General features: G+C 41.0%; 2 protein-coding genes across 8 annotated transcripts in view; one reads left to right on the top strand and one right to left on the bottom strand.

Annotated features, from left to right (window-relative positions):
* The window catches only part of FAM185A (family with sequence similarity 185 member A), a 54,439-nt gene that overhangs the window by 1,409 nt on the left and 40,527 nt on the right, over nucleotides 1–12,503 (bottom strand). The window lies entirely within an intron of this gene.
* FBXL13 (F-box and leucine rich repeat protein 13) overlaps nucleotides 1–12,503 on the top strand; it is a 209,671-nt gene that overhangs the window by 188,212 nt on the left and 8,956 nt on the right. Inside the window, exon 22 of one of the 5 annotated variants that reach the window (XM_084787276.1) lies at nucleotides 898–1,239. The exons of the other annotated variants lie outside the window; for them this stretch is intronic. The gene's annotated coding sequence lies outside the window, so the exon portion shown is untranslated. Of the gene's footprint in view, nucleotides 1–897; nucleotides 1,240–12,503 lie in introns of those variants that run through there. 5 annotated transcript variants of the gene reach the window in all.

Raw genomic sequence — 12,503 nt, 5'->3', positions numbered from 1 at the left:
ACATAATTATTTTGAGGCTGCCTCATTTTCCACATTGTACCAGGTAGTTTCCCCCAAGCAGACTAATCTTGTTGAGTGTTCACAGATGGCACTCACAGACCTTCTGGTACAGCTCCTCCCACAGCCTCCACTCTCCCTGGAGCCTGGGCTTAGTCTCTCACTGTGTCGGGGCCTGTCTGTGTTGCTCTCCCTGTCCTGACCTGCCACGGTGTGTGGCGGCTGCAGGGCTGATGCTGTCTCTCATCTCAGGCTGTTCTGGTCGTTCTGCTTTATCTCTGCTATTAAGACACCCAGAGCAGTCTCTTCCAAGATGCACTGCAGTCTGAACCTAAAAAAACAGCAGTCGCAAGGGTGGGGGTTGTGAACAGAAGAGACTCAAATGCTTTCCTGCAAGCCACCAGGAACATTTTTCTTTGTTCAACCCAAGCACACAAGCCAGAGAGCGTTTTCCTTTTTCTATAGTTGTTACCGTTAGTATTACTATGAGATAGTCTCAGCTGAGGAAATCCTTCTGTTTAATATGTGATCTTTATGTCACATGGCAAACTTTCTGTACTTTTGTTTCTCTTCCCTCCCCTTGAGCTACAGTGCTGAGTCTGTCCCGGAACCTTCTGCGCCTGTTCCTGATTGCAGCTGCGTATTCGGCTACTTCCTTTGTAGTTTTCCCGTGTGCTTGTCTTGCCGTGTTCAATACAAGCAGGCCTCCACCTCTCATTACCTTTGCTGCATTTGGTGAACCCTTGCTAGAAGCTTCCTCCTTCCCCTCCAATGCTTCAAGGAGGTTCAGCTTCAATTTTAAACTGTTATTTTTTCTGCCTCTGCATTTGATAGGTATGTTGAGGTACTCCACACCCTACACCTGATGGTTTTTCTACAACACATAATTTCTTTTTCTAGTGATTCAAATACAAATAGAAGAAAGGCTAGAAATCCATCATTTAGCACCAATAATAAAGCATCAACAACAGGAAGACTTTCCTGAGTAGCTGGACCTCCTCCTTAAGATACCGTCCTCATCAGCACCTCAAGTAATGGAGAAGTTGATCTACCCATGGCCTCCTGCAGTGCTGAGGCCAAGGACAGGGCTGCTGCTGGTGACACACAGGTGAGCGACTTCAGCTTAGCCACCATACTCAAAGGTGAGACAGTTTACAAACTTCCATTACGTTGTAAGCAGACTATGTCGTCAATAGGTACTTCACTGAGAACTCTTGGAGCGTTGGCCTCCATCTGTGCAGAAGCTGCTCTCACCTGTACAGTTTGCTGATCCTTCAGATGAGCGTCTTGCAAGACACTGAAACCTGGGGTTTCAAAACCTTCTATGTCTGTTTGCCTAAAAAAGGAGATAATATTCCTGTGGCTAAAAAATGGGAAAATGACCACCTTATTTTTAGGTTGGGGAGATCAGTTTTCTACAATAGGTTTAACTCTGCCATTTACTCTCTAGACTCGCACTCCAGATCTTCCCCAATACGTAATTTCTAAGTTCTTTCTAGTTAACCCAGGCATTCCTGATTTAACCAGCACAGGCTAACAGACAAAGGCAAAGCTCTGGGAAGTAGCCTGCCCTTGTTTGTTTATGGTTGCTCTCCTACCTTCTACAGCAGGCTAAGCTGCAGTGCACTAGCGCCAGGACCCTGCCTCCATATTAGAAGTGCCACTGAGCACTACTGGCAGATGCACACCGCCACTGTGTTAGGGATGCACTAAGATGGGAACTGACAATCAGCTGCCTCACTTACTAGCTGGCTAGGAAATAAATGTCACATCTACGAAGCAATGCACCAATCATTATTCTGACCTTTTAACACTTTGAACATACACATTTCATACACAAAACCTAACAAGACATAGATTCTACTCCAAAGTACGAAGTTTTAATTCTGTCAGGAGTATTCGAATCTTCTCTCAATAAAAGGGTAACCAAAGATATTTTAACAATAAATCATTACAACAGAAAATATTTTCTGAGCTAGTGCAAATGGTACTTCATCCATTCCTTGGAGTAACAAAGTCTAGACAGAGTAGGAAATACTTTTATGGTGACTCTGCCTACCATACTTTTCATCTCAGAAACTGTAGCTTATGTTTCTAAAAATGCAATTCTGGTCTTTTTTTTTTTTTTTTTTAATATTTCACAGGTCTTAACCTTTTAAGGATGAGGAATACAGCTATGGTTTTATTTCTTTTTCTGCTAATTCTACTATATGTGTTGGTTCTTCGTTACTGGCCACATTTCTCCTCTTGTCTCTGCCTCCCTATTGCTGGGATCGTTTCCTCTGAGTGTCTGAGAATCTCTGAGCAGGTACAGACATTATGGCTGTGAGCTTTGCCGAGTGCTGAGTGCTTGCTTCTGTAACTCTAGAACTTTGTTTCGGGAAGTAGTCAGACTGCTTGGAACCATTTACCTCTGATCCCTGCTCTTATACTGTTAGGCTCTACAGCAGTGGTCAGTCTAAGACCTACTTGCTGTCCACTGCTAAGTTCCTAACTTACCTACAGCTCCCTGTTAAGATTTTTCTTTCCAGTCTGGTGGGTAAAATAGGCATTATTATTAGACAGTGTGGTAGCACTGGGCGTAGATAGACTACCTGCACTCTTCCTCCTTTCCTCCCATATTCCACTGTTTGCCCTGGTCCAGTGGCTGTTTGGCAGGGACAGCTCCTCCTCTCTGCCCTCTTTCCTTCCTTGAGTCTCATCTGATCCTAGCCCTGCTTGCTACCCGGGACCTTGTACTCAATGCACTTGGTCTCCAGTGCTCTTCCATCTCCTCCTCCAGTGTCTCATATCCACGGCCCTCCCCTCAGCCTGTCTCCTCCTTTTGGGTCTCACCTGATCCTAGTCCTGCTTGCTACCAGGGATCTTGTAGCCAGCACACGTGGCTCAGACCCAGGGAGGCTGCCTGCCCTCTCCTCTCCTACCTTCTATTCTGGTAGCCCTAGCCCAGTGGTTGCTTGCCATGGATAGCCTCTTCCTGTCTCCCTCCCTCCCTTTGGGACTCACCTAATCTCACTTGCTACTAGGAACCTAGTAGCCACTATTGTAATACAGACCCAGGCAAGCTTCCTCTGATCTCTCCCCTTTTCCCAACTCCAGCTGTCTATCACAGCTATCCTGCAGGTACTGCCTGGTTTCCTGTATCTTGTGCCCAGGGCCATTCTGGTACGTTCCCTGAAGCCTAGGACATCTGTACCCTTCTTCAGGGTGTGCCAGCGTATTCTGATCAGTCCGGCCTATGCTAGTCCCAACCCCAAGATTTGGCACTGGTCACACAGCTTGTGGACCAAGCCAGTGTGGCACGTTCCCAGGACTCCAGCTCATCTGCGTTATATCCATCCTCCAGGCCTTGCCTAGGTGGCACATTTTATGTAGATTTAGTCTGGTGAGTCCTTGTAACCTCAGCTACTCAAGCCATCCCCAATCCTCAGTCCTTGCATCAGCTGCACAACTTACAGGCCTTCCTAGTGGAGGAAGCCTGGAATCTCACATCTGCATGCTGGGTCCTAGCATACCAACACAAATGAAGAGACGCAGGCAGGTTGAGTGCAGAGCTTCACGTCTCCTTCAGCAACTCTAAAACCAATTCCCCAGTCATAGCCCCAGCTCTGCAGTGTGGTCGCTCCTCACTCTGCCTTCACTCCCAGGGGGCTAAGCAGGTCCTGGGGAACACCCTGCTTTACTCCCTCCTGCAGGCGCCCTCATTTCCCCACCTAGCTCATCCCCATTCCTTTTCCAAACTAACTATAAAAAACAGAAAGAATATCCAAATTAACAAAACTAGAAACAAAAAGGGTAAAACAACAAGAGATACTAAGGAACCTAGAGAATCATACGGTTATACTTTAAAAACCTGTACTCTACAAAATTAGAAAATCTAAAAGAAATGGACAGTTTCTTGATATAGCACTTACCAAAGTTAAATCAAGATCAGACAAGCCACTTAAATAGACATAATTCCTAGTGAAGTAGTAGCAGTCATTAAAAGTCTTCTGAGCAAAGAAGCCCAAGGCTAGATAGTTTTAGCACAGAAATCTATCAGACTTTCAAAAAGAGAGTTAATGCCAATACTCCTCCAATTATTCTACAAAATAGAAACAGAAATAATATTGCTCAATTCATTTTATGAGACCACAGTTATCCAACAAAGAGAGAGAATTACAGATTGAGTGGTGGTGGCTCAGACCTTTAATCCCAGCACTTGGGAGGGGGTCTTTGTGAGTTCGAGGGCAGCTCTGGTCTACAAAGCTAGTTCCAGAACAGCCAGGGCGACACAAAGAGGCAAAAACTAAACTAAAGCAAAATAAGGGAGAATTAAAAACCAAGTCCCCTTATTAACATAGATGCAAACATTCTCAACAAAATTCTTGCAAACAGAATCTAAGAACATCAAAAAGATCATCCACCATGATTAGGTAAGCTTCATCCCAGAGATGCAGGGACAGTTCAATAAATGTAGTCCACTATATAAAGAAACTGAAAGACAAAAACTACCTGATCATCTCATTAGATGCAGAAAAAGCCTTTGATAAAAATCCAACATCCCTTCATGATAAAAGTCATGGAGAGATTAGGGATACATAATAAAGACATAATTAAGGTAAAAACCAACATAATAAAAGAAGTTCACAGCAAGCCTGTAGCCAATATCAACTTAAATGGGGAAAAACTCAAAGCAATCCCACTAAAATCAGGAACAAGACAAAGTTGTCCACTTCTCTATACCTATTCAATGTAGTATTTAAAGTCTTAGCTAGAGTTAAGACTGAAGGAGATCAAGGGAATAAATATCAGAATGAATAAGTCAAAGTATTTTTATTTGCAGACAATAACATAGTAAAATGATGCTAAAAATTGCACCAGGAAACTTCTACAGCTGATAAACACTTTCTGCAAAGTAGCTGGATACAAATTAACTAACAAAAATCAGTAGCCCTCCTATAACAAATGGATTGAGAATGAAATCAGGCCAGCTCAGAGAGCACGGCGCACAGCCCGCGGGGGCCAACCCGGGCCCACATTGGAACACAGCACAGGGGACAGAGCCTGCAGATCCAAGCAGTTAGAACCCAGCTTGGACACTACACACAGCCCCAGCAGGATCTCCCACCCTCTCAGGAAAGGCTGGACACCCCAGACATGCATATACGCTGGTATAAAAGGCGCACATAGCTCAGTGGGTCTGAGCCAGACGAGATCTAGATTACAGGTCCGCGGGAAGTGCAGGCAACTGGGAACATCTTGCCCAGCCAGAGCTTGCCAGCCTCGATCCAGACCCCTAACAGCTGGCCTGAACCATAACACTGACCCAGCCTGGAGCCTAAGGTGTAGAGCAAAGTCTCCAGGAGCGGAAACTAGGTCACCTGCATGTCAGGGGAAAACTCCCTGATCCCCACAGGCAAGAGCACATGACCTATAAACATTCACCAAGTACCCGTTCTCAACAACCAGTGAAGGAAACCAGAAGCCACATCCCATTAACAGAAACAGCAAAATGTCTAAAGGACAGCATAAGAATGAAAACAACAAAAACCAAAACAGCTCAGTACCTCCAGATCCCAGCTATCCCAAAGAAAACAATCCGGAGAACCCAAACACAATCGAAATACAAGAAAATGACCCCAAGTCCTTAGTAAGGAAGATGATAATGGAAAAAAATGAATGAAATCTGTAAACAACTGCAGGAGGATGCAACCAAATGGGTGGAGGACATCAAAGAGTCATATAGAGAGGCACTGGAAGAATTTCAGGAAAATACAGACAGATGAAGGAAATCAATAAAACACTTCAAGATCTGAAGACAAAAACGGAATCTATGATAAAGGAACACACAGAAGAAAAACATGACTGAGAAACCATAGAGAAGAAAGCAACCAACAAAGAGGTGGCCTTCTCAAACAGAATCCAGGAAATGAAGGAACGAATTTTGGGACTTGAAGATACAATCGTAGAACTCAAAACAACTATCAAAGAAAATGCTAAATCAGAAAAGTTCCTGACACAGAACATCCAAGAAATCAAGGGCACTGTGAAAAGAAGAAATCTGAGAATAATAGGCATTAAGGAAAGAGAAGACACCTGACTCCACGGCCCAGAAAATATCTTCAACAAAATCTTAGAAGAAAAATTTCCCAATCTGAAGGAGATGCATATGAACATACAAGAGGCCTACAGAACACCAAATAGAATAGACCAGAAAAGAAAATCTTCCTACCATATAATAATAAAAACACAAAATACACAGAACAAAGAAAAATATTAAAAGCTGCAAGGGGAAAAGGCAGAGTAACATACAATGGCAAACCTATCAGAGTTACACCCGACTTCCTCAGCTGAGACCATGAAAGCCAGAAGGGCCTGGACAGAGGTCCTGCAAACCCTAAGAGACCACAGATGCCAGGCTAGACTACTGTACCCAGCAAAACTATCAATAACCATTGATGGAGAAAACAAAATATTCCATGACAGGAACAAATTCAAACAGTACCTATCCACAAATCCAGCGTTACAGAAGTTACTAGAAGGAAAACTCTACTGCACAGGGATGAGTTACAACCAAAACTACACAGGAAATTGATAATTACACCATCACAAAATCACAACCTCACAACCTCTTGACTGTAACAAGCATCAAAATGAAGGGACTTAACTGGTCATTAGTATCTCTCAACATCAATGGTCTCAATTCTCCAATAAAAAGGCATAGACTAACAGAATGGATGCATAAACAAGACCCAACATTCTTCTGCATCCAAGAAACACACCTTACCTACAAGGGCAGACATTACCTCAGGGTAAAAGGCTGGGAAAAAATATTCCAAGCTAATGGTCACAAGAAGCAAGCTGGTGTAGACATCCTAATATCTAATAAAATAGACTTTCAACCAAAATTAATCAAAAGGGATGAGGAAGGACACTTCATACTCATCAAGGGTAAAATCAACCAAGATGACATTACAATTCTTAACATCTATGCTCCAAATACAAGGGTACCAACATTTGTAAAAGAACTATTAACAAAGCTTAAATCACTCATCGATCCCTACACATTAATAGTGTGAGACTTCAAAACCCCACTTTTACTGAAGGATAGGTCATTGAAACAGAAACTAAGCCAAGAAATAACATCATTAACCAATGCTATGAATCAAATGGATCTAACAGATGCTTACAGAACTTTCCACCCAAACACAAAAGACTATACTTTCTTCTCAGCACCCCATGGAACCTTCTCCAAAACTGATCACATAGTAGGTCTCAAAGCAAGCCTCAACAGATACAAGAAGATTGAAATAATACTTTGTATCTTATCAGATCACCATGGTCTAAGGTTGGACTTCAACAACAACAGAAATAACAAAAAGCCTACTCACATGTGGAAACTAAACAACTTTCTACTTAATGACATATGGGTCATGGAAAAAATAAAGGAAGAAATAAAAGACTTCCTGAAATACAATGAAAATGATGGAACAACATACTCAAATTTGTTAGCATCCATTAGCGGTGCAGAGAGGAAAATTCATATAGCACTAAGTGCCCTTAAAAAGAAACTGGAAACATCCCACACAAGCAACTTAACAACACATCTGGAAGCCCTAGAAAAAAATGAAGCAGAAACACCCAAGAGGAGTAGATGTCTGGAAATAATCAAACTCAGGCTGAAATCAATAAATTGGAAACAAAAAGAACAATTCAAAGAATTAACAAAACCAGGAGCTGGTTTTTTGAGAAAATCAACAAGATAGACAAACCATTAGCCAAACTAACTAAAAGGCAGAGAGACGCTATCCAACAAAATCAGAAATAAAAAGGAGACATAACAACAGACACAGAAGAAATACAAAGAATCATAAGACCCTATTTTAAAGGCATATATGCCACAAGATTTGAAAATCTAAGGGAAATGGACAATTTCCTTGATCGAGTCCACTTGCCAAAATTGAATCAAGATCAGATAAACAAATTTAAATAGTCCTATTTCTCCTATAGAAATAGAAGCAATCATTGATAGTCCCCGAACCAAAAAAAGCCCAGGGCCAGATGGTTTCAGCACAGAATTCTATCAGACCTTCAAAGAGGAGCTAATACCGATACTCTTTAAGCTACTCCAAAAGATAGAAATGGATGGAACATTATCAAATTCTTTCTATGAGGCCACAGTAATGTTGATACCTAAACCTCACAAAAACCCAACAAAAAAGGAGAACTTCAGACCAATTTTTCTTATGAACATAGATGCAAAGATACTCAATAAAATACTCATGAAACGAATACAAGAACATATCAAAGATATCATTCATCATGACCAGGTAGGATTCATTCCAGGAATGCAGGGATGGTTTAATATACGGAAATCCATCAATGTAATCCACCATATAAACAAACTAAAAGAAAAAAAACCACATGATCATCTCCTTAGATGCAGAAAAAGCATTTGGCAAAATCCAACATCCATTCATGTTTAAAGTGTTGGAGAGATCGGGGATACAAGGCACATACCTAAACATAATAAAGGCTATTATACAGTGAGCCAATAGCCAACATCAAATTAAATGGAGAGATACTCAAGGAAATTCCTCTAAAATTGGGGACCAGACAAGGCTGCCCACTATCGCCATATCTTTTCAATATAGTTCTTAAAGTTCTAGCCAGAGCAATAAGACAACACAAGGAGATCAAGGGGATCCAAATGGGAAAGGAATAAGTCAAATTATGCCTATTTGCAGATGATATGATAGTGTACATAAGTGACCCCCAAAATTCCACCAGAGAACTCCTTCAGCTGATAAACATGTTCAGCAAACTGGCTAGATACAAAATTAACTCAAAAAAAAAAAAATCAGTAGCCTTCCTATATACAAATGACAATCATACAGAGGAAGAAATTAGGAAATCTACACTCTTCACATTAGCCACAAGCAATTTAAAAATACCTAGGAGTAACTCTAACCAAGCAAGTGAAGGACTTGTTTGAAAAAAAACTTTAAGTCCCTGAAGAAAGAGATTGAAGATGACATGAGAAGATGGAGGGATCTCCCTTGTTCGTGGATCGGGTGAATTAACATAGGAAAAAAGCCATCTTACCAAAAGCAATTTACAGATTCAATGCAATCCCTATCAAAATACCTACACAATTTTTAAAAGACATTGAAAGGTCAATTCTCAACTTTATATGGAAAGACAAAAAAAACCAGAATAGCTAAAACAATCTTATACAATAAAAGATCCTCAGGAGGAATCTCTATACCTGATCTCAAGCTGTACTATAGAGCAATAGTAATTAAAACAGCACGGTACTGGCACAGCAACAGGCTATTTGATCAATGGAATTGAATTGAAGACCCAGATATGAATCCACACACGTATAGTCACCTGAGTTTTGACAAAGAAGCCAAATCTATTCAATGGAAAAAGGATAGCATCTTCAACAAATGGTGCTGGTCTAACGGGATTTCTACATGTAGAAAAATGCAATTAGACCCATACTTGTCACCATGCACAAAACTCAAGTCCAAGTGGATTAAAGACCTCAACATAAAACCAGAGACACTAAGTCAGTTAGAAGAAAAAGTGGGGAAGAGCCTGGAACACATTGGCACAGGAGACAACTTCCTGAACAGAACACCAACAGCCCAGGCCTTAAGCCCAACAATTAATAAATGGGCCCTCATGAGGCTGAGAAGCTTCTGTAAGGCAGGAGACACTGTCAAAACAACAAAGCAACAGCCTACAGACTGGGAAAAGATCTTTACCAACCCTGCATCTGACAAAGGTCTAGTATCCAAAATATATAAAGAACTCAAGAAATTAAACACCACCAAACCAAATAATCCAAGTGAGAAATGGGCTCAGGATTAAACAGAGAATTCTCAACAGAGGAATATCAAATGGCTGAGAAACACTTAAAGAAATGCTCAACATCTTTAGTCATCAGAGAAATGCAAATCAAAACAACTCTGAGATTCCATCTTACACCCATCAGAATGGCTAAAATAAAAAATTCAAGTGACACCACATGCTGGCAAGGAGGTGGAGAGAGAGGAACACTCCTTCATTGCTGGTGGGAATGCAGACTAGTGCAGCCACTTTGGAAATCTGTCTGACGCTATCTCAGAAAACTGGGAATAGGGCTTCCTCAAGACCGAGCTATTCCACTCCTTGGAATATACCCAGAAGATGCTCCAGCATATAACAGGGACATAAGCTTAACCATGTTCATAGCAGCCTTATTCATAATAGCCAGAACATGGAAACAGCCTAAGTGTCCCTCAGTAGAAGAATGGATAAAGAAACTGTTACGTTTACACTATGGAATACTACCCAGCTATTAAAAACAAGGAATTCCCGAAATTTGTGGACAAAGGGATTGAACTAGAAATGATCATAATGAGTGAGTTAACCCAGAAGCAGAGAGACTCAAATGGAATACACTCACTTATAACTGGACATGTCTCATGAAAGTCTTCACTTATCAGGAAAGTGGGATAGAGGTGAGAACATCCTATTGGGACTCTAGGTGAGAGAAATATAGGAGATAGGGAAATAGATGGATCCAGAGGGTCCTAGAAACCTACAAGAACACTATGATGGGCGGATCTGGGCCCAGGGGTTCTGCTTGATCTATGGCACCAACCAAGGACAATATGTGCATTCATCATCAAACCCCTACCCAGATCTAGCCAAGGGACAGGACATTCTCCACAGTTAAGTGGAGACTGGGGACTGATTTTCACACGAACTCTGGTGCCCCATATTTGGCCATGTCCCCTTGATGGGGAGGCCCGATGGCACTCGGAGGAAGGATAGCAGACTACCAAGAAGACTTGATACCCTAACATCATTTTCAGGGGAAGGAGCTCCCCCTCAGTCACAGTCATAGGGAAGGGGAATGGGGTGAAAGTGGGAGGGAGGGAGGAATGGGAGGATGCATGGTATGGGATAGCAAATGAGATGTAATATGAATGATTTCATTTTTCAATAAAAGAAAAGAAATCAGGGAAACAACACCTTTCACAATAGCCTCAAATAATAGAAAATATCTTGGGGTAACTCTAACCAAGCAAGTGAAAGACTTGTATGATATAAACTTTAACATATTGAAGAAGATATCAGAAGATGGAAAGATCTCTCCCAGGCCCACAGAGCCATAGGATTTAATATAGTAAAAATCGCCATCCTGCCAAAAGCCATCTACAGATTCAATGCAATCATTAACACAATTCTTCACAGATCTTGAAAGGTCATTTTCAGCTTTATATGGAAACACAAAACACCCAGGATAGCTAAACAATTTTTATTAATGAAAGAAATGCAAGAGGTATCACTATATTTGATTCCAAGTTGTACTACAGAGGCATAATAATAATAATAATAAAGCATGGTATTGACACAAAAAAAGATTATGTTGACAAGTGGAATCAAACTGAGTACCCAGACATAAATCTACACACCTATGGACACTTGACTTTTGATTAGAAGCCAGAAGTATACACTGGGGAAATGACAGCATCTTCAGCAAATGGTCCTGGTCAGACTGAATGGCTTCATGCAGAAGAATCCATATCACCCTACACAAAACTCAACTCCAAATGGATCAAAGGCCTCAACATAAAACCAGATACACTGAACCTTACAGAAGAGAATTAGGGGACATCCTTGAATTCATTATCACAGGAGTCAACTTTCTGAATAGAACAGTTAGTACAGGCACTAAGATCAACAGTTAATAAATGGGACCTCATAAAACTGAAAAGCAGCTGCACAGCAAGGGACACTGTCATTTGGACAATGCTCACAGAACAGGAAAATATTTTTTATCAACTACACATTCAATAGAGGACTAATATCCAAAATATAAAAAAACTATTAAGACTAGATATCAGGAAAACAAAAAAATCCAATTAAGTAAATTGGTACAGATCTAAATAGTATTCTTGAAAGAAGAAACTCAAATGGCTGAGAAACACTTTAAGAAACATTCAACATCCTTAGTGATCAGGAAATGCAAATAAAAACCACATTGAGATTTCATCTTACAGTTGTCAGAATGGCTAAGATCAATAACACAAGTGACAGCTCATGCTGGTGAAGATGAAGAGTAAGAGAAATACCCATCTATTGCTGGTAGAAGTACAAACTTGTACAGTCACTATGGAAATCAGTGTGGTGGTTCCTCAGGAAGGTCCATCTATACCATTCTTTATACCCAAAGGACGCTTCATCCTACAACAAAAACACTTGCTCAACCCTGCTCTGTTTTTAATAGCCACAAATCAGAAACAACCTAGCTGTCCATCAACAAAGAATGGATTTACACAATGGAGTATTACTCAACTGTTGGAAGGAAGGAAGGAAGGAAGGAAATCACAGGTAAAGGGATGGAAATAGAAACAAAAATCCTCCCAACTGAGATAGACCAGACCCAGAAAGAAAAATATATGTACATATGTGCTTATATGTGGATATTTGCTATTAAGTCAATGATATCCAAGCAATGATCCATA

Source organism: Acomys minous (assembly GCF_964271855.1).
Source record: "Acomys minous genome assembly, chromosome: 6".
Classification (NCBI taxonomy): Eukaryota; Metazoa; Chordata; class Mammalia; order Rodentia; family Muridae; genus Acomys; species Acomys minous.
Note: the sequence above shows the minus strand (reverse complement) of the source record. Positions and strands in the feature narration are given on the sequence as shown.